Source organism: Schistocerca gregaria, chromosome 2 (assembly GCF_023897955.1).
Source record: "Schistocerca gregaria isolate iqSchGreg1 chromosome 2, iqSchGreg1.2, whole genome shotgun sequence".
Classification (NCBI taxonomy): Eukaryota; Metazoa; Arthropoda; class Insecta; order Orthoptera; family Acrididae; genus Schistocerca; species Schistocerca gregaria.
In genome coordinates this window covers 855,943,768-855,966,862 of record NC_064921.1, presented here as the reverse complement: position 1 = coordinate 855,966,862, position 23,095 = coordinate 855,943,768, and the positions used below count along the sequence as shown (strand labels likewise).

Below are 23,095 nucleotides of genomic sequence, written 5' to 3'. Positions count from 1 at the left end.
TCGGAACAACTCGCCTATCGACTCGATGTGTGATCGGTGTAAACACTAAATAATGTTAAGAAAAAACTGTTCGTGTTTCTCTTTCATTTGGTGTATTATTTATAATTGTATGGTGAATGTAATACGTTCTACAAAGCCTTAAAACCCGTATATTTATTTTGAAATACCCTGTAAAATCGTCGCAACTTCTGAAAGGTTTGTGTTAGGACTTTCAAACTGCACGGGGCATGATGGGAAATACGATGCGCATGCGCCTTGTTGTTGACTGTCATTTGCACGTGAAAATGTCACAGTACAGCGCATTTTGGGACTAAGAAGCCGCATTTCGCCATCGAGATGTTTCTTCACCCTCAACGGGTGACTGTTTGGGGTGCAAAGTCCGCTCGCGGAATAATCGGTGTCATATTCCTGATGGCACGGTGACTATCAGACGGTAAGTGAAGGTTTTGGAAGATGCTTTCATCCCCGTTATTCAAAAAGACCTTGATTTCGACAAGATGTGGTTCATGTAAGACGGATCTCGATCCCATCAAAGCAGGAGAGTGTTTGATGTCCTGGAGAAGCACTATGGGGACCGCATTGTGGCTCTGGGGTACGCAGAAACCACTTGCATGGGCCGCGATTGGCCTCCATATTCTCCGGATCTGAACACATGGGACACCTTTTTGTGGGGCTATATTAAACACAAGAGTACAGCAAAAAACCCAAAACCATTGCTGAGCTGAAAACAGCTATTCTGGAGGTCATCGTCAGTATCGATGTTGCGACACTTCAGCGGGTCATATAGAATTTCGGTATTCGTCTGCGCCACATCATCTTCAATGACGGAAGGCATGTCGAACATATAACCTAAATCCAAATATAGATAGTGACGTTTACATGCCGAATAAAGTGTGTGTAGCTAAATTACGTTCAAGTAGTTCTAAGTTTTAGGGGACTGATGACCTCAGAAGTTAAGTCCCATACTGCTCAGAGTCATTTGAACCATAGAATTTACGATAGCTGTTGGTACCCATTCGCAGTTCGTTCCCATCTGGTATTGTCAGTACGGGATGTAAAACAGGACTTTTGTATTTATTTTGTATGTCGTATACAAAATGTGGTATTGTCATTGACAAGTGCATAAACTATAAATTATGACTTCCTTTGAATAAAATATAGAGTACTTGCAGTAAAATTTACGATGATTTTGTAACAGTGCAAGATTTTCCCCCTAGTTTAGTATTCTAGGGTTTAATAAATTTGTTTTCTTAAGTTTCCTGATAAATTATTTTTGAATATTTTTAGTTCCAAAGAAAAAGTACAGGCTAAAGTTTGATGTTAGTCGTCGGTGTGCTTGGTGGCGAGTGACCGCGAAAGTAAGTTAATATTCGCTCGAACATAAAATATTTCGTAAAATATTTTGACAGATGTTTGCAATTCCATTTTTGCATTGTGCAGATGCAGAGGCCCAGAGTCAACGGAAAACATATTTTTCTTCTCACTAAAAATAAAACTGTATTAAAGTGGACTTTTATGTGCTCATTCTATTGAGCGGTTCCAGATTAGTCCAGTACGGCATTTGGTTTAACGATATTTACTAACAGGGACCGCAAAATACAGAGATTAACGGGTAGTCCAGCAGCGGCCGCCTAGCGCTGCTGCACGGCGGTGGCAGACACAGACGGCGCGGCGCTGGTCTGCACACAAGACGTGGCAAGTCCGATGAGGAAGAGGTAAAGGATAAATATTTAACGACATAATAAGCACTAGAAGACATATCGCTCTGACTGAAACTGATAATCACTCATAAGCCATTAAAAGTTGCTGTACCTTCAAAAGACAATACGACAGCCTTCACAAAATCTATATAAATAAAAATGTAAATGTTCGTTTGTTCAAAATAGTTTGTCTCCGAAAGTTCTTGACCACTTGTTTTGAAAATTTGACACAACGTTTCAGTCTCTTTCAGGCGTGTTTTTAGGTACCAGGCCTATTTCTTTAATACGTACGCGTGTCTGAGCGGAACTTTTTGAGATTTTTTGTAACAACGTTTTCCTAATATTAAATTTACAAAAAATTGTTACATATATTAAAAAATAGGTATATGAAACGATAGCGTATTACAGTGCAACGTTGTTTCAAAATTACAAAGCGTTCGGTCAAAAACTTTCGGAAATTTGCGATTAGTAACATTTACAGTTTCTGTATATGTACAAATGTAGATGTTCGTTTCTTCAACGTCTCAAATTTCCGAAAAATCTCCTACATCTACATCTACATTGATACTCTGCAAATCACATTAAAGTGCGTGGCAGAGGGATTCATCGAATCACCTTCACAATAATTCTCCATTATTTCACTCTCGTACAGCGCGCGGGAAAAACGAATACCTATATCTTTCCGTGCGAGCTCTGATTTCCCTGATTTTATTATGATGATCATTTCTCTCTATGTAGGTCGGCGGTAACAAAACATTTTGCATTCTATGGAGAAATCTGATTATTGAAATTTCGTCAACAGATTCCACCGCAACGGAAAACGACTTCTTTTTAATGGTGTCCATCCCGAATCCTGCATCATGTATGTGACAGACTCTAGACCTTGCTGTCGTGCGCCCAAAACCTCTCTACTACTACTACCCCCTGTTTCGCCATAATACAAAACATGCTGTTCTTCTTTGAACTTTCTCGGCATACTCCGTTAATCCTATTTGGTAAGGATCTCAGACTGCGCAGCAATACTCCAAAAGAGAACGGACAAATGTAGTGTACGCATTCTCTTTAGTAGATGAGTTACATCACGGGCATGTGATGAGAATGGAGCCAACTAGAACAGCCAAAATAAATTTGAAAAGGCAGGTGGATGGGAAAAGACCTCAAGGAAGACCTCGAACCCGATGGATGGACTTGATTTTGGCTGATCTAGTGACAAGAGGACGGACAGTGGTTGATGTGCTCCGTGAACAGGTGTATTTGGACAGGACGAAGTGGAAGAGGCTCATTACCAGTACCTGAGAAACTGGGACTGTTAAATGATGATGATGATTTGTGTGGATGAACTCACACTTTTCATTATTTAGGGTCAATTGCCAATTTTCGTACCATTCTGATATCCTTCCTAAATCGTTTTTCAGTTGGTTTTGATCTTCTGATGACTTTCGCCGATTGCTTTGAAATTTTGACGAAACGTTGAATTCTAATGTGGGCATGTTTTCAGGTACCTAATTCTTCAATATATGGACGTATATAAATGGAAAACGTTATTACCAAAAATCTCAAAATGTACGAGTTACTTTAAATTTTACACACTACTAATAAACAACTACATTACATACTTTATATATGTATAGGTCAGGGAGAGGGGGAGAAGAAATGGACAGACCGGTGGGAGGAAATGGGCAGAGAAATGGGGGAGGAAGTGACGGTCTGAGAGAGAGAGAGAGAGAGGGGAGGTAGGAGCAAGAGAAGACGGTCAACAAGGAAAGGAGGAGGGGTGATGGACGGAGAGAGGAGAGAGAAAGAGATCAGGACGTATATCCAACTCCCATATACATCGGAAACGCGCGCTTTCTATTTTCTTTCATTTCTATTTAGGTAGACTGAGTCACAGCAAAGCATGGTCGAGTTTATACGCAATAAAAATTTGCTCCGAATGTTTTCCTACGTATAATAGAGCCTGATGACGAAGGGAATCACATCATGCTCCTCATGAAGCAGATATTAAAATAAAAAGAACAGTAAAATGCGTGTGATTTGCGAATCATCTGCGGAGACTTCAACAGCTGCAGACGTGATATACAGTGAACACAATTATTGTGTGAAGATTATGAACCATTAGGTATTAACAATGATCCCTAATAAAAGTGTCTTCGTAGCAACATTGACGAAAAAAGACAAGAGATAAAACCTATGTTTGTGCTTTTTGATGCACGTAAAATATTAACTGCGATAATGTTGGAGAGTTAAGGTTCGACTCAGAAAAATGTTAAAGCACAGGAAAAGTAGTGGTAATTCAAGAAGAAGCAGTACACAATTTGCATTGATTAGCAAAGAAAAAAGAAAAAAAATTCACCAATCAGAATGGAGAAAACCAATTCGTAAACGTAAGACGTTTTCAGAAAGAAAGTGGCGGTAGTGAGATGTAGGCAGAAGGACAAAAAGGCAAAAGTTAGCAGCAGTGTGGACAGAAACGATGTCTGACGTCAACGTGGTTCAGTGTTCCGTTTAAACTATGCTATATGAAAGCAGGGAGTGGTCAGAACGTATTGGTGGAGTAAGCAGCCTCAGAGAGACACAGACGTACAGCGGTTTACAAGCGACTGAACAGTTCTGTAAGCCGGTAAAATGCGACAATAATATTTAACATTAGAAACGCGAAGTTAAAAGAAGCAAATGTAATACTACGAACCCAGCAGGAGTGTGGTACTCGTGCAGTTTGTGTTGACTGCAGTACTATATCCTTGTATGCATAGGCGTCGTTAGGAAGTTGAACTTCTGCTGTTGGCTTTCGGTAGCGATGGAGTGCTGCAGTGCCGTCAGGAACTTCCGAATATTCAGAAGGGAATTTTTAGCAGTTTCACGTTTCGCACAGCGTGTAATGAACGGTTGAAATGAATGTGCAGCAAACTTAACAGTCGTCATTCGACGATGGCCCACGCCCAACCTCTTCGCGATTTAACAGAACTCGAAGCGACCCTGTTACATCGGCTAAGATACCATACGATATGGAAGTAAAGGCAGTGAGAATTACGTACAAGCGTTCGGAGATTTCTTCGCGTAGTTGAAGAGATGAACAACAAACACAGAGAATTAACAAAGTAAAAAGTTGCATTACGTTGCACTGTCTAATGAGATGCATAAAGCCAACTGAGCGTAGGGAAACTGAAGGCGAACGGAAACAATGAAGTTTCCTTAGAAATTGATGAAGGTGGAAGACAAATAATACAAACATCCAAACCTGAACACACAATGTCTGAGGAGAAGGGCGATTCATCGATACTGGAACAAAACACAAATTATTCTGCTTTACAAGACTGTCAAGAAATCTCTGGTCACTGTGAGAAATTTACCAGATATTCATTAATGTCATCGCCAACCACGAAAGAAACACCTTAAAATTTAATTACCTAGAGGAACAAGCCGGCTTTAGAAGAGAATGTAACACAAAGGACCGATCTGCAAACGGTGTGCGAAATTATATAATGGAACAATGAGTACGAATTATCTTTTTGTTTGGATTTCACTGTTTTTTCTTTTCTTTTTTTTAATGCAGAACAATTTGCGATGACAGCCATTGAAACAACAAGGCACCTATTCGAACGTTAATATATGGAGGACAGCCTCCATCAAACAGCAACAAGGTCACTTGAGATGCTACGTCGCAGGCTAAATTAGCGGTCTGGTAGAATCCACGCTTGATTTGATCCATTATGGATAGTTAGTGAAAGCCTCCGACTGTGGAAACAATGGGTTTGCTTATAAATAAATTTTCTGCTACCAATCACGATTTTCCTTTATTTGTATTTAACATGATGCGTATAGGGAAATGATTCCCGTTTTTCTTTGTGTATGGCACAGTACACTGATAAAAACGCACTTGAAAATGGGAGTCATTTCCCTATACGCGTCGTGGAAGATAAAAATAAAAGAAAATCATGACTGGTAGGAGAAAAAATTATTTATAAAAAAAAAAAATCATAGAATCCCCGTTGTCACGTACGAAAGAAAAATACATCGAAAATAAGTTTAATAGCAAGTTTTTATTGTTGTGAATATTCTTCTTGAATTGATTAGAACTTGTGGTTTGACTAGAGCCATCTGCCATTCAAATTACATGTTTTTGTTAAGTTTTCATAACGTTTTTACAGGTGATAGATCATAAGACTCAATCAAGTACTTCCGAGAACTTCAGCAGCAACAAGATAACATTAATTTAAAATGTATTTTTCATTAACATCTGTCCAGTGTACCAGATGCCACGTATTGACGCCGGCCGTAGTGGCCAAGCGGTTCTAGGCCCTACAGTCTGGAACCGCGCGACCGCTACGGTTGCAGGTTCGAATCCTGCCTCGGGCATGGATGTGTGTGCTGTCCTTAGGTTAGTTAGGTTTAAGTAGTTCTAAGCTCTAGGGGACTGATGACCTCAGCAGTTAAGTCCCATAGTGCTCAGAGCCATTTGAACCATTTTTGAACCGCGTATTGGCAGTTACCTTGCGGGCTACATGAATAACGAGGATTCTAGCAAACTACTTTTTCATCCTGTGAAGTTGCATGCATATTTTGGTGTCATGTATGTTCTAGTACATTTGATGTCTGATAATACGGTATAACAGAGCGCTTTATATCGTAGAGTATGTGTCTATTTTTATTTTATATTTACCTATAAATCGAAGGATGGTTCCTGTAGAAACGAAACCAGTCATCTAAAAATGTCAAAACTATCTAGACAGTCAGAAAAAATCAATTTTACAGCGAGTGGTTGCGGATATTCTCCGAGGACAGTACGTCGGTTTTTGCAAATAATTAGGTGCTACTACTGAATACAAGTAGTAAACCCGAAAGAACATTCATGGTCTATTCTGAAAAGCCAACTTATCAGAAAGTTGAGACTCGCATCGGTACCTGCTCTCGTACTAGAATGGGCTGTCACCCTTGGTTAGTGATTCAAGGAAAAAAAGAAATAAATTCAGAGTTTAACGTCCAGTTAGAAACAAGAACGAAATAGTCGGAATTCTATCGAAAGGAACTTGATCAGGTGTCAAGATTTAAATTCTGACGGACAAGGAACTGAATTCAGCTTCTCTGGAAGAAAAGTCCAGCGTGTTAACCACTCCACCAGCTGGTCTCACCCTTTAGTTTTTCGCCTGGCCGATACTAAGAGTGGATGTGCGACTAAAGCCATAACACATTTAAAAATATTCTTGTCGACAGCCTCGCAAATTTTTGCGGTTTTACTGTTGGGGTGATCTAAACATTTTATTTCAGCGCCGGAATCATGCACACAGAGAATCATTTATCTGTTACACTTACACCAAAATATCGCATTCGCCAAAGGGAACTCGTTTTGAAGGTCATGTCAACGCAGAGTTTAACATTCGTTAGCTATTTGCAAACTTTGTATGCTATAAATTAAGATTTTTACTCTATTTGCGACATGGTACTTATCCAACGCGTTCTCCTTGAACTCCTATACATTATTCCTATGTAATGGTTCAGCTATTCCAAGCCAACCTTGGACTCTGTTTCTTGCAGATAACTGGCAGCCTCTTGGTTTTCTTTTTCTCTGAGCGCAGTTTTCATTCTGCTTTGTAATACTGGAAGCGTCTTTCGGCCGAAGTATTTCGCCTTTGGATTCACCATCCCCGGCTGTTGTAAACTTCTGTAAAGCGTTAAATGGCGTTACTTTAATCGAAATCTATCTCGTAAATCTCACACACACTCAGATCTTCACGAATGTAAGTTTTTAATAGTGTTGAATTTTTTGTTTACGATCTACGTGCGCATTATGCAGTGTTTCAGTACAAGCATTCCAGAACAGCACTACTTGCACAGAGTAGTTCAAAGCCAAAATTGTCCAATCAGATTCTGATTTGACGTGGGTGTCACGAAGCATGATGGTATTGTAGACAGTAGCTACCGTAAGATCTCTAGCACGAACCGTTCGGATCGACCTAAAGTTGAATGACCACAAAATACTAACTGTAGCAAATGCAGATTCCAGACTGTGGTCCTTGGAAGAATATCTCTTTTCTTTTTTTGCATAATGTGTATTCTAATCGTCACAAATTCCTCTCCTGTGCCAACCTCTGTGTCTCAGAATTGCATTTGGACTCAACGTCCTGAGTTGTTCGTCGGATATATTTAGATCTCTGTCTTCCCCTAAAGATTTTAACCCTCTATTGCGTCCTCAAGTACCGTGGTAGATATTATTTGACGTTTTAACACATGTCGTACCAACTTGTCCCTTCTTGTCAATGTTTGTCACACGTTCCACACCTCGACTATTCCTCAGAGATCGTTCTTATTTCTTACCTTATCAATCTACCCTATTTTCAAAAACCTTCTATAGCACCACGTCTCAAATGCTTCTATTCTCTGCTGTTCTGGTTATTGTCCGTGATTCACTTATATAAAGTGTCGTTCTCCAAATGTACATTCTCAGAAGTTCCTTGTAGACTTCTTTTGATCAACGCCGTCGTTTCTTTTACTAGCCTGCTGTTTATGTTCTTCTTGTATTGTCCATCATGTATTATTTTGCTTCCAAGGTAGCCCTTCTGTCTATTTTGTGGTCCCCAATTTTGATGTTAAGCCAACGGCCTTCCCGCAGTGGTAACACAGGTTCCCGCCAGGTCACCGAAGTTAAGCGCTGTTGGGTTTGGCTAACACTTGGATGGGTGACCATCCGGTCTGCCGAGCGCTGTTGGCAAGAGGGGGTAGCTGAGAAGCTACTTGATTGAGATCCGATCTCGTAAATTGACATACGGCCGGGAGAGCGGTGTGCTGACCACGTGCCCCTCTATATCCGCCTCCAGTGCCTTTGGGCTGGGGATCACATGGCTGGCGGTCGGTGCTGTTGGGCCTTCATTGCCTGTTTAGGCAGAGTTTAGTTTTAATTTTGATGTTAATTTGGTGTCATTTCTGCTGTTCCTCATTAGATCCGTATTTCCTCGGTTTACTCTCAATCCTCAGTGTATGTGCCCAGTAGACTTCATTCAGTTCAACAAACCTGCAGTGCTTCCTCGGATTCACTAAGGACAGCAATATCATCGGTGAATCTTGTCATTTACATCATTTCACCCGTAAATTTAATCCTACTCTTGAGCCTTTCACTTATTTCCGTAATTGCTTCTTCAGTTTATAGACTGAAGAAGAGGTGGGGGGGGGGGGCGGGGGAGGGGGCTATATCCCCGTCTTTCTAATCTGAGTACTACCTTCTTAGCCTTCCATTAGCACGTATTCCTCTTGTTTCTCGTACTTTTGTATATTAAAACCTTTTCACTGCATTGGCTGGCTGTACAGCAACCGTTACCAAGTATTTCAAAAATAAAACAGCCTTGGTTGTAGAATAACGATTATTTAATAACGCGTTTCACCCTTTTTTGGGTATCGCCAGATTACCTAAAAAGAAAGGGGAAAATAGGAAAATTAAATAGGAAAAGGGAGCATAGTCCTATCATGATAATTACACCGTATCTGGTTGTACATATTAGTGCGTAGGCTGTCCGCTGCTAATTCTAGGGCAGCACTTTTTCCATACATTCCAGCTGCACGTCAGTACTTTTTCTTTTATCATCTTTTCTGCCATTATTTGTAATACGTTTCTATACGTTTGTAATTTTTGTTGTTGTTGTGTATTATAACTGTTCATCATATCTTAAATGCAGTAATTTCTATGTTACGTGCATTAACGCCACCTAGCTGAGGTTTCCGTTACTGCCGGTCGGAGTGGCCGTGCGGTTCTAGGCGCTACACTCTGGAGCCGAGCGACCGCTACGGTCGCAGGCTCGAATCCTGTCTAGGGCATGGATGTGTGTGATGTCCTTAGGTTAGTTAGGTTTAATTAGTTCTAAATTGTAGGCGACTGGTGACCTCAGAAGTTAAGTCGCATTGTGCTCAGAGGCATTTGAACCATTTTTTCCGTTACTAAACGTCACGCGGAGTACAGTTTTCCTCTGGTTTGACGTATATGGTTACATGTTTGTCTCAAGGAAACTACTGCTGTATAAACAGATGACGCCAGATATTTACGGATTTATAAGCGTTATCCTAGCTCTGTGCTTCTACGTCTCTGGGTGCTGGTTGGTGTATTTAAGGTAAAATTTGCAATCTCTGACCGGGCTTCTTTGTTTTTTCTTGTTCCTTTTGCCTGTTCTTTCGAAACTTATTACCGCGATATTTGCCTTATATTTTCAAGGCCTATCTCGCACGTTTTGACAAACGCTTATTTACAGCATACTAAGTAAGTTTTCCCTTGCGATTATTTGTAAATTACTTAATTACTCAATGTAGAGGTGCATGATAGGACCCCCTCCCCCTTTTCCATATTAATTTTTATTATTCCATTTCTTTGTATATAATATGATGATGCCTCAAAAGGGTGAAACGGATTATTAAATTATCATTATTTTGCAGCAATGACTCTTTTATTTTTTAAATATTGTATATTATTCGTCTTCTGTATACTGAGGAGCAAAACACTTGTTCGGATGGCTGTTGAGTATTTGACATCAGTCAGTAATCCTTCCAAATTGAGTTAATGGCATGGATAGAGAAGATCCAACTAAGAGCGGCGCGTTTCGTCACTGGATCGTCTGTTGGCGTTTCTGAGATCATCAGCAAACTTCATCGGCAGATGCTACAAGAGATGCGTTGTGTATCACGGGGATATTTACTTTTTAAATCCCGAGATGAGTCGGTCAACATATTGCTTCCTCCCACAATTGTCTAACGAAATAAGCATTCGAAAATCAGAGAATTCGGAGACCGCACGGAGGTTTATTGGCAGTTGTTCTTCCCATGCGCTTTTCGCGAGTGGAATAGATAATAGGCGAAGTGCACCAGAAGTACGCTCCGCCACACACGGAAACTTAGCTTGCGAAGTATACGTGTAGAAAATACTACGGCCGATTTCCATTCTTGTGTAATCTGAAACTGCGTATTTGTCTCAAATGACATCGTACGCGACGTGACACTAAATCACCAACTCCATTCCTTCTTCCAGTGGTCACCGCAAGCTGCGAACAGGCTTCGTTAAGCACTGCGGTGTTATCGGCACTGAAGGAACCGCTGCGAGAGGGAGAGGCAGCCAGGCGCTTTTGCATAATCATTCTGTGGTTTCCTAGTTGCCTCTGATGCGCCAGCAACCGACATGTCAGATGACGTCAGGCTGTGTATTACTCAATAGTCGCGGTCACGCGTAGAGCATCGTGACCAACACAGTGAGAATGCTACACTTCTGGCCACTGAAACTGCAGCATCGTGAAGACGGCGTGTAACAAGTGTCAAACTGGCACGAAGCGTTCATGCTTTGACATGTAAATGATACGTACTTAAGTCGAAAAGTACAACCTAGATAGGAGTAACATCATGGTCATTCTACATAAAAGTTTTCTGGGTTTAGTACCGCGTCATAATGTAAAAGCTACTGCTGCTATAGAAAAGTCAACGTTTCGGCCACGATTGCAACGGCCTTCTTTTGGGTCTAATGGCACGTTCTAGCTATGCAGTGTCCTTTATATTTTGTTGTTAGTGTTCACTGCGCATGCCATTACGTCATAATTTTAAAAAGATAGTTAGTTTATTGGTCACTTAAGGAAGAAGGAGAGGAACTTTATTTTAATAGGTTATTGCGGTGGAGGGAGAACGTGACCTCTGTTGTCCATTGGCGCTTGTGTTATGTACCATGATTGGTGGCCACCGTCGAATGAGAAGTTGGCTCCTGTTAACCAAGTGCTGGACGTCGGCCGCGCGGCGGCAGCTACTCGCCGGTGGTGCTCGTGCCTCGTGTTGGCAGTGCGGTCTGTTGGGCTCTGACTGCTGGCAGCCAAGATGGGGCAAGCCTGAGTCCATCCTCCCTGTTCATGTTGTTAGGGTGTTTAAGTATTTCTATAGCCTCTCTGATTTTGTGTTTCGTCATAATTGGCTGCTTGGCCAACACACAGGCTTCGCTGAATTTTATTTCTTTTCCGCAGTCATGGTGATGTTCTGCCACTGCGGAAGTAGAAAAGAATGGTACTATCCCATTTCTAGACGTCGAAGTGTACAGGAGAACTGAGGGCTCACTGGGGCACAGAGTACATCGCAAGCCTATACATACAGACAGGTATATGCACGCCCAATCCTACCACCATTCTGTCACCCGCTCTTTGGCAATCCGTGCTCAGCGCCTAAGCGATGCTCAAAACATCACACCTGAGCTTAAAAAGTTACGCACAACGTTTTTAGCCAATGGCTACAGCCATAAGTCGATAAACACAGCCTTGTCGACGAACACAATCAAGAAAGATAAGCAGGAAATAGACAAACTGCAGCCAACAGATCGCTTACACTATGTGAAAAACGTCACTGACCGAATAGACAAACACCTTCTCCGCGTTGGGGTGCAGTCTGTCTTCTATAGTGGTCGTAGGATCCAGGACGTGCTAGGCTCCACCAAGGACAAGGTGGATGCATTACACACTGCAGGCGTTTACAAGGTGGAGTGCGAATGTGGAGAGGCATACATCGGCGAGACTGGTAGACCAATAGCAACGCGCGTTCGGGAGCACGAGCGTTACATTCGTATAGGGCAGCACAACAAATCCGCAGTGGCAGAACATAACCATGACTGGAAAAGAAATAAAATTCAGCGAAGCCTATGTGTTGGCCAAGCAGCTAATTATGACGAAACACAAAATCAGAGAGGCTATAGAAATACTGAAGCACCCTAACAACATGAACAGGGAGGATGGACTCAGGCTTGCCCCATCTTGGCTGCCAGCAGTCAGAGCCCAACAGACCGCACTGCCAGCACGAGGCACGAGCACCACCGGCGAGTAACTGCCGACGACCAGCAATTGGTAAACAGGAGCCAACTTCTCATTCGACGGTGACCACCAATCATGGTACATAACACAAGCGCCAATGGACAACAGAGGTCACGTTCTCCCTCCACCGCAATAACCTATTAAAATAAAGTTCCTCTCCTTCTTCCTTAAGTGACCAATAAACTAACTATCTTTTTAAAATTATGACGTAATGGCATGCGCAGTGAACACTAACAAGAAAATATAAAGGACACTGCATAGCTAGAACGCGCCAATAGACCCAAAAGAAAGGCGTTGCAATCGTGGCCGAAACGTTGGCTTTTCTATAGCAGCAGTAGCTTTTACATTATGACGCGGTACCAAACCCAGAAAACTTTTATGTCGACTGACTCTGGCCGCGGAAGCCTACGCAATTATATCCTGTTCATTCTGCTCATAAAGACAGATCACGCGGCAGAAATCGCATTTGAATGTTTATAAGAAGCTGTTATGTCTGCTGTAGGAAGAAGAAACACCTGTCTCCAGGTGTCGGATTGAACAGCGGCAGGATCTTGACGTGTTGAAGAAACAGTTATCGTCTCGTCATATTCTTGCTGGAACTGGTCGAGTCCCACGACTGTCAATTATGGAGCTGATAGGATCAACAGGGCCACGCAGGATCTCAACAGTTCCATGCGACAGTCGTATTGTTCGGTCAGCTTTTCAAGGCTGTACAGCCACGTCATATAGTTCGTTTGGTATCTCTTATTGATACCGCCCCACGGCATATCAAGTTTGGTACAGAATGGGAAATTTCTGTCTGACGCCGATAGCAGTCATGTGGGATCTATTGGACCCTATGGTGCGAATCCACTGAGCCACACTTGCGGCAGCTCTGTACCGCAAGCCCCATCTGCTGCTATAATTTAGGACATCCGGCGACGCTGCTGAGTCCACTTTCACTTGGACCACTATGCTACTACACCTTCATTTGCGCTTCGTCCTTGTGATAGGTGGACTCTAATTCTTACTTCATTATTTGTTATGAGTCTTCGTAAGGTTGGAACATACAGGTTACATAAATCTTCTGTTTTTGTATCATCTTATTCGTCAGTCATTTCCGTTCTTTTCCAGCTTTCCTACGACGACAGCTACCACATCGCTCTGTAGCCCAGCTCTCCTTACCGCTGTGTACGAAGTCGTGTACAAGACCTTGACGGCAGATAACAGGCTTGTTTGCAACTCGACATGTGTCCACACAGACAGTGAGACAACCTCCGCAGCGCCACGGACTGTCAGCTCGGCTCCTTTGTTGTGGCTTCATTTGATGCGTCAGCAGAGAGAGAGAGAGAGAGGGGGGGGGGGGGGGGGGGGGAGAGTGAGAGATGGCGACAGTACTTCACCAAACGACAACACTGGAGCGACACATCCTCTTCTTCACATTATCCTCCGTCCTGTAAACAGCATCACGATGAGCATAACCACGAGTGGAGGATCAGAGTACAAGTAATTTCGGCAGATTGTTATCACCGTCCTCAAACGGACCCAGCACGTGGCGTGACTGAAGAGGCGCCATCGGACGCACAATACGACAATCTCTGGCTCACGTAACCGATAATTTGTGACAGTAAGAAACAAATGTAGGATTTGTTAAGACCGATGGCTCCGATGTTTTTTTAATGTTACCTTTCAACACGATTAAGCAAGACCGCATATTCCCCTGTACTGTCTTTATACATCGCGTTTGAGAGCTGTTGATGGCTGCCCTAGCCAGAGTGGTCTCCAGATCTCTACCCACAGAAAGCTCCAGGTGATGGATTAACGAGAGACTGACATTATAATGGATGAACGCTGGCGCGTAGTGGGAGCACCATGGGACGAACGTACATGTAGAGCTTCACTCTACCAGAACTACCGTTCGGTAGCTTTGGTACACTACACAAAGGACGCAAGAAACGGTAGGATTACCGGTAATATTAGTATAGTTGATAGGGAAGGAAACAAAAACGAATGTCTAATAAAGAAACTGGGAGTCGGCACCCTCTCTTTGTTTCTGTTTGTTTGTTCGTTTTGCAAATAATTAGACCCTCACATCTTTCAGTGTTAGGCCATTGCGTACTTTAAAATGGCGTTTTATAGTAAAAATTAGTTGATCGCATAACTCCTGCACTTTCATGTAACCAAAGCAATTACTTTTGATGCAAGTACAGTTTGCATGCATGAACATAAATAAGTATATATAATTACTGTTGTTATTCAGTAATCTATAAAACATTGCTCATCATGATCAAAGGCAAGAGTTCCTGCTATTATCGATAAACACGTAAGTTAATTATGAATAACAGAAACATGTTTTATATCAGTTCGACGAAGTAGTGAAATTATGTTTGATTTTTTTTTTTTTTACTTTTTGTTGAGGAAATTTCATCTTGCAGCGCTATATGATAAATCTCTCTTGTTTTTTTTTATTGTTACTAAGACATTACTCTGATGCACATTGTAATCCACAATTTTCAAATAAAACCTGAATGCAACATTGATAATTTCAGTTTTTCTGCATCCATTGTTTACTCTTGAGTTCAGACATGAGGCCCCTCCCGGTTGGCAGTGCAGTCTAACGCACAGCTTTTCGGACGGGAAGGAGCTCCTGGTCCCCGGCACGAATCCGCCCGGCAGACTTGTGTCGAGGTCCGGTGAGCCGACAAGTCTGTGGATGGTTTTTAGGCAGTTTTACATCTGCCACGGCGGATGCGGGCTGGTTCCCGTTTTTCCACCTCAGCTACGCTATGTCGGCGATTGCTGCCCAAACAAGTTCTCCAAGCGGCTCTAGGCGCTTCAGTCTGGAACCGCGCGACCGCTACGGTCGCAGGTTCGAATCCTTCCTCGGGCATAGTTGTGTGTGCTGTCCTTAGGTTAGTTAGGGGACTGACGACCTCAGCTGTTAGGTCCCATAGTGCTCAGAGCCATTACCATCTCCACGTACGCGTACACCACCATTACTTTACCACGCCAACATAGAGGCTACACTCCCAGGGGGTGGGGGAGGGGGTGGGGGGGGGGGTGATAGGAGGGCGGGGGTCCACCGGGGACCGAACCCGCACAATAACACTGTGTTCGTTGTGGGGCAGCGGAGGGGTGAAGTGGACTGCGGTAGTCGTCGTGGGGTTGTGGACCACTGCGGCTGCGGCGGGGACGGAGCCTCTCCGTCGTTTCTCAGCCCCCCATTAACATACAATACAATACAGTAGACATGAGGATAACTATCTAGAACTAATATGTTCTGTAGACTGCCCAGTTCTTTATATATCCTCACTCTGTTTCTAGTCGATTCACCGTTTTCGATTTTTAGGGAAATCCCGTGAGGCACTGATCCTATATGTGAAGAAAACGATCGTTACAAGGTAACGCCCGATAGGTATGTAACAAACACGTCGTACAGCTAATGCGGACATGACCTTAACTGACAAAAGCTATTAAGAAAATTACCATAGTCTACTCTTTTGGTAGTGTTACGGTAGCCTACTGTAATTTTACAACGCTACATACACGAATCTGTCATGTACACTGCATGCGCAATAAGTGAAATGTTGCAGTTTTAATTGCAACCTGTGTAGCTACCAGATACCTAGAGCGTCACGTCGCAAGTTCTTTGGGATTCCACAATCCCTTGTCTTCCTCCCCTTTTCCTTATCAAAACTAATATTGTGAACAAACCGGGAGTATCTATTTAGCTGACAAACAAGCAACAAGAGTAACAGTCATATTTACTTGAGTGAGCTATTGTAAGAACGTCCACAGTATAGTAGCTGACTTAAAGCTGCTATTTTATATGACGCCAGTGTACAGTTCGTAGAACAGATTTTATCATCACGTATTCCGCAAGTGATGTGCAGCATCACTTCTAGTTCCTTTCTGAGTAATAAGCACACCGTAAAATAATTATTTGAATAAAAACTTATTTGTAATGTAGCATGTTTCTAAATCAGACTGAAAAGTGTAAAGTTATTTTTCCTGGCATCATATAGAGTCTCAACTCCATACGGATAGTCCTGAAAATTTGTGAGTGCGAATTTCTAATAGCTATAAAATTCTTCTAAGATATGAAATGAAAAAATTGGGGCAGAATCATTACAGAATACCATATGAATGTTGAGCATCAGACATTAAGTAGAGTTATAGTAAGGAGATGGGCTATTGATGCATCAGTTACGTATTACACACACCCCACGATTTTCATTTTAAGAAGAGAAAGACGTGAGTAAAATATTAACACTCATCAACATAAATGTGACATGGTAAGAAGAACCTTAAAGGGTAAAATCGAAGGGGAAACGCATATGAAATTTTATGAAGTCATGGCAGTAACCACAGAGCTATAAGGAATATAAAGTTGGATATTAAGGTCAAAAGATCGACGACAATTTCAAAGATCAGAAATGAAGTTCAGTTAGATCTGTGCAAAGCTACACAAGAGAAGACAAAATAAGGAATGAAGAAATCAGCAAAGAACTGGCGGTAAAGCCATTAACTGAAAAAATTATACAACGAAAGCAAGATTGGAAAGTGCATGTTCGGAATATGTTAAGTCAGTGAACACCTCAACAAACCATGGAATACAATCCGACTGGAAGGAGGATTGCTGGAAGTCCGATGAACAGATGGTGATGCCAGAACAGCCAGGAAGGTGTAACCCTAGACTGGCAGAAAAAGAAGAAAATTTTATTCTGTATAACTAAATGCTCTCTCCATAGACAATATCGCTCTATGACGATAAAGAATGACATAATTTTCGAAAATATCAGTAGTCGTGCGTACACTTGTATATTTTATACTGTTTATGAGGAGGCAACAAAGTAAAAAGAATTTGGTGTCATTCTTACGTCACATGTATTCTTCACGTGTAATTCCAATTACAGCATGCAACAGAAATAAGAACAAAATCAACCTTCACTGCGCATGAAACATGTCCAAGGAAATACCTATCTACTCCCCTCTACCGCCCCCCCCCCCCCTACCTATCCAAGTTTATTTTGTGTGCCACTACCATCACCAACTATGATGCTTCGAGAATACATCGAAACAATGCATGCCTCCTTTGCTGCGTGACTCCTGAGTTAAAATGAAAAACAAGGTTTGCTCTCAAGGAAGAAATAAACGAAAAGGTACTGAAGCGGAGGTTAAAGTGCACTTACGGTATTAGTTGCTCTTACGCTGCGTGCTGCTGTTGGCAATTTGTTATCGTTGTTCGGGGCCAGCCAATCAGGTCACAGTATACGGTAGCCAATGAAAAACACTCAATCTTATAATCTTGGCTGGCACAAATATTTGGCTATTTTTTCCGAATATGGCACGATTTTTGATGTTGTTTGTAGGTTGTAGCCTGATAGTACATTCACCAGCTGCAATAATACAGGATGGCATGAAAGTAATCCATATTTTGAGAGGTGGTTGAATGGACCAAAACAAAAAATAATGACCAATGTAAATCTGGTTCTTAAATGTATACTTTGAGATCTCTGAACATTTGTTCATCTTCGCTATTGTGAAACACATTTCTTCTGATGAATAAGAGGTCATGGCTCTTAAGATAATTCATTTAAGAGCCCATGTTTACCGGACTCTTTTGTTTTGATCCATAATACCGCTTCGCAATATGTGGAAAACGCATGCCTCCCAGTAGAAGAGATGTTTTTCACTGTAGCCAAGACGATCTAGAGCTCACAGCTCACCCCATGTTTACTGGACATTTTTGTCTTGTTTTGGTCCATATTACCAGCTCTGAAAATATGGATAATTCTTTTAATTACCCTCTATTTATAATCTTAGTTGTCACGAACATTTGTCTGTTTCTTTTTTCCAAATGTGCGATGATTTCAGAATTTTTGGTTAGGCTGGGACCTAACTGCCCAGCTTGAATTGCTACAAGTGAAACAAAATACAAGCGAGTTTCATTTACGAAACACAGAAAATTACGAACGGGCAAAGTTGTTGGCTAAGCGCATCAGACGCCTGGAGCCGTGTTCAGTTCCTATCATCCACCAAGTGAACCGTTTCCAAACAGCAGTACGAAACGGACAAGGCCACGGATACCCTTAACTTCACTCTTACCGAAGCGGACAGTCACAATAGCAGCCGCGACGGTGTACGACTAGATCACTTTGGTACGTACAGCAGTGGTGATGACGTCACGCGGGCCACGTGACAGACAGCGCCGCCCACACGGAGAAGCAGAGTTGTTGGCGGGCTGCGATGCTTCGGCTCCTCTCGCCTCCCCGCGGCGCCGTACGACTGGCGCAGACATAGATGTGGCTGCCTCTCCAGTCGGCGTCACGGATTACGCATTGAGCAACGCGCGCCGGTCCACAGCATCCGGAGCTGATAAGGCGCCTCCTCAGTGCGCGCAGCGTAGATTGCTGCTGCTCGCTGGCTCTGTGCGGCCTCTTGCTAGGCTCCTATTATGAGGACGAATTTCTGCTCTCAGTTGACTACTCGTGGCTAGTGAGCGGAAGCTACATACAGCTTACTGGCGGTCGCTATTCTGGGCCCAACTCACTTCTGCTCGTACGAGGGGTAGTCACAAGGTTTTATTTGTGTTGTTGTCCGTCCCCGTTAGCTGAGTGGTCAGCGTGACAAACTGTCAATCCTAAGGACCCGGGTTCGATTCCCGGAGATTTTCTTCGCTCAGGGACTGGGTGTTGTATTGTCCTAATCATCATCATTTCATCCCCATCGACGCGCAGGTCGCCGAAGTGGCGTCAAATCGAAAGACCTGTACCAGGCGAACGGTGTACCCGACGGGAGGTCCTAGCCACATGACATTTATTTAGTTGTGTTGTTGTTGTTGTCTTCAGTCCAGAGACTGGTTTGATGCAACTCTCCATGCTACTCTAACCTGTGAAAGCTTCTTCATCTCCCAGAACCTACTGCAACCTACATCCTTCTGAATCTGTTTAGTGTATTCATCTCTTGGTCTCTACGATTTTTACCCTCCACGCTGCCCTCCAATACTAAACTGGTGATCCCTTGATGCCTCAGAATATGTCCTACCAATCGATCGCTTCTTCTGGTCAAGTTGTGCCACAAATTTCTGTTCTCCCCAATTCTATTCAACACCTCCTCATTAGTTATGTGATCTACCCATCTAATCTTCAGCATTCTTCTGTAGCACCACATTTCGAAAGTTTCTATTCTCTTTTTGTCTAAACTATTTATCGTCCACGTTTCACTACATGGCTACACTCCATACAAATACTTTCAGAAAAGGCTTCTGACACTTAAACCTATACTCGATGTTAACAAATTTCTTTTCTTCAGAAACGCATTCCTTGCCATTGCCAGTCTACATTTTATATCCTCTCTATTTCTACCATCATTAGTTATTTTGCTCCCCAAATAGCAAACCTCATCTACTACTTTAAGCGTCTCATTTCTTAATCTAATACCCTCAGCATCACCCGATGTAATTCGACTACATTCCATTATCCTCGTTTTGCTTTTGTTGATGTTCATCTTATATTAGTTATCATCTCGAAAAAAATCAAGTTGCGTCCATTCATTCATTTCCGTGTCAAGTCAGCTTTTCTGCTGACCTTGTTATTTGCCCCGATCAAGTCCTGCCTTGCGACTGTTCCAGTAGAGGACATACCACCAACTGACCCAGATGGTTCAAATGGCTCTGAGCACTATGGGACTTACCATCTATGGTCAACAGTCCCCTAGAACTTAGAACTACTTAAACCTAACTAACCTAAGGATATTACACACATCCATGCTCGAGGCAGGATTCGAACCTGCGACCTTAGCAGTCGCGCGGTTCCGGACTGAGCGCCTTAACCGCGAGACCACCGCGGCCGGCAACTGACCCAGATCTTGCGTTGTTCCACACTCGCAAGACACGCCCACATTAGCTATAAGGCTGCCCCGTTTTTGCATGTTTGTCTTGCAACGGGCACTCCCAGCCCACATGCAAGTAAGTGTATTCTTCTTTGTCAACATCTGCGCATGAGTGATTCCATTCACAAATGGGTAGAAACACGCAGGCCACTCTAGTTATCAAGCTGCACTTGCTGGTCAAATGCGCCTGTGTGGCTGGCAAGTGGGCAGTCGGTTTGTTTATCAGAGCCAGCCAGGTGAGCTGACGATGTACACAAGCGAGTCTGCAACATAGACGTGTCCCCTACAGGCTGACTGAGGATCACCAAATACACATAACAAAAACAGTTTTGCATCACCCCAGTTCCCAGAACTCCTGAAGATACACGTTGACTGTGGATGTTGTATCACAGACACAGTCCCTTTGACTGTTCAGAGATATGTAAACAACCCTGCATGAGCATCGCTTATTGGACGGAAGAGGTCCGACAGCCGATCAGTTCCAGTCATTCGACCAGGAAGGAGGTACGCGGCTCGTGTTGTCTGTAGTTCAACCATGTCTAGACGGTCAATACCGCGGTTCGATCGCGTCCACATTTACTTTGTGACAGGAAGGGCTCTCGACAAAGGAAGTGTCCATGTATCTCGGAGTGAACCAAAGCGATGTTGTTCGGACATGGAGGAGAAACAGAGAGACGGGAACTGACGATGACATGCCCCAAGAGCTACTGCTGCATTGGATGACAGCTACCTACGGAATAATGCTCCGAGGAACCCTGACATCAGTGCCACCCTGTTGAACAATGTTTTTCGTGCGGACACAGGGCATCATTTTACGATTCACACTGTGCGCAATAGGCTGCAATATGCGCAACTTCACTCCCGACATCCATGGCGACGTCCATCTTTGCAACCATGACACCATGCAGCGCGGTACAGGTGGGCCCAACAACATGCCGAATGGGCCGCTCAGGATTGGCATCACGTTCTCTTCACCGATGAGTGTCGCATATGGCTTCAACCAAACAATCTTTGGAGACGTGTTTGGAGGCAACCCGGTCAGGCTGAACGCCTTAGACACACTGTCCAGCGAGAGCAGCAACGTGGAGGTTCCCTGATGTTTTGGCGTGGCATTATGTGGGGCCGACGTACGCCGCTGGTGGTCATGGTAGGCGCCGTAACGGCTGTACGATGCGTGCATGCCATCCTCCGATTGGTAGTGCAACCATATAGGCAGCATTCTGGACGACAATTCGGACCCCTATCGTACACATCTTGTGAATGACTTCCTTCAAGATAACGATATCGTTCGACTAGAGTGGCCAGCATGTTCTCCAGACATGAACCCTATCGAACACGCCTGGGATAGATTGAAAAGGGCTGTTTATGGACGACGTGACCCACCGACCACTCTGAGGAATCTAGGCCGAATAGTCACTGAGGAGTGGGACAATCTGGCAATCTATACCAACAGTGCCTTGATGAACTTGTGGATACTAAGTCACGACAAATACAGGCATGCATCAATGTGAGAGGACGTGCTACTGGGTATTAGGGGTACCGGTGTGTACAGCAGTGTGGACCACCAACTCTGAAGGTCTCACCGTATGGTGGTACAACATGCAATGTGTGGTTTTCATGGGTAATAAAAAGGGCGGAACCGATGTTTGTACAATTCAATGTTTCCAATTTTCTGTACAGGTTTCGGAACTCTCGGAGCCGCAGTGATGCAAAACTTCTTTTGATGTGTGTATTACTTATATTTCTTACTGTGGGAAAGAAAGCACTTGCTATGTATAGTGTCATCATTTACACTAAATAGAAGAATGTGCTAGCGCGTGTATTTTATTTACTTCGCAAAACGTGCTAGTGGGTGTATTTTATGTATCTCGCAAAATGTGTAACTAAAAAAAGATTCAAATGGCTCTGAGCACTATGTGACTTAACATCTGAGGTCATCAGTCCCCTAGAACTTAAAACTACTTAAACCTTACTAACCTAAGAACATCACACACATCCATGTCCGAGGCAGGATTCGAACCTGCGACCATAGCTGTGTAACTGAAATGACGAATTCGAAATACTAGAAAGCTTCATATTAAGGAAAGAAGTAACAATCACTCACAGCAACATGCCCAGTGTTGTTGTTGTTGTGGTCTTCAGTCCTGAGACTGGTTTGATGCAGCTCTCCATGCTAATCTCTCCTGTGCAAGCTCCTTCATCTCCCAATATCTACTGCAACCTACATCCTTCGGAATCTGCTTAGTGTATTCATCTCTTGGTCTCCCTCTGCGATTTTTACCCTCACAGTGCCCTCCAATGCTAAATTTGTGACCCCTTGATGCCTCAGGACATGTCCTACCAACCGATACCTTCTTCTAGTCAAGTTGTGCCACAACAGTATACATTACAATTGCATATTCTTCTCTGCGCTTGAAGAGCTCGAAGAATAAAACTGTGGGAAGCCTCTGAAGTGTCTGGACATGTTATTGTTGGTATGTTGACGCCGATTCGCTAGCTAAGCCACGTGCGCTCTAGTTGAAACTTGCGTACCTTAGAGGGGAGCAGTTTCTGCCGTCTATTGATCTGCAAAACATGAGGACTGACTGCCAGCTAATGAAGAAATGCCAAACGTTAGACGCTGGGTTTCCGATTTCATTTTCAAATAAAAACGTATTTTATGGATGCGTTTTTCTGCAAGGGATTTATTATTATTATTATTTGCTCGATAACTATTTA

The 23,095-nt window shown here is 43.1% G+C and overlaps 1 protein-coding gene across 4 annotated transcripts in view; it reads right to left on the bottom strand.

Annotated features, from left to right (window-relative positions):
• The window catches only part of LOC126335229 (uncharacterized), a 205,077-nt gene extending 186,280 nt beyond the window's left edge, over window positions 1-18,797 (bottom strand). For 2 of the 4 annotated variants that reach the window (XM_049998266.1, XM_049998272.1), the window contains exon 1: window positions 18,654-18,797. The gene's annotated coding sequence lies outside the window, so the exon portion shown is untranslated. Of the gene's footprint in view, window positions 1-17,676; window positions 17,945-18,461; window positions 18,581-18,653 lie in introns of those variants that run through there. The other 2 variants (XM_049998271.1, XM_049998270.1) reach the window with 2 other exon arrangements.
• Between the last annotated feature and the right edge of the window lie 4,298 nt (window positions 18,798-23,095).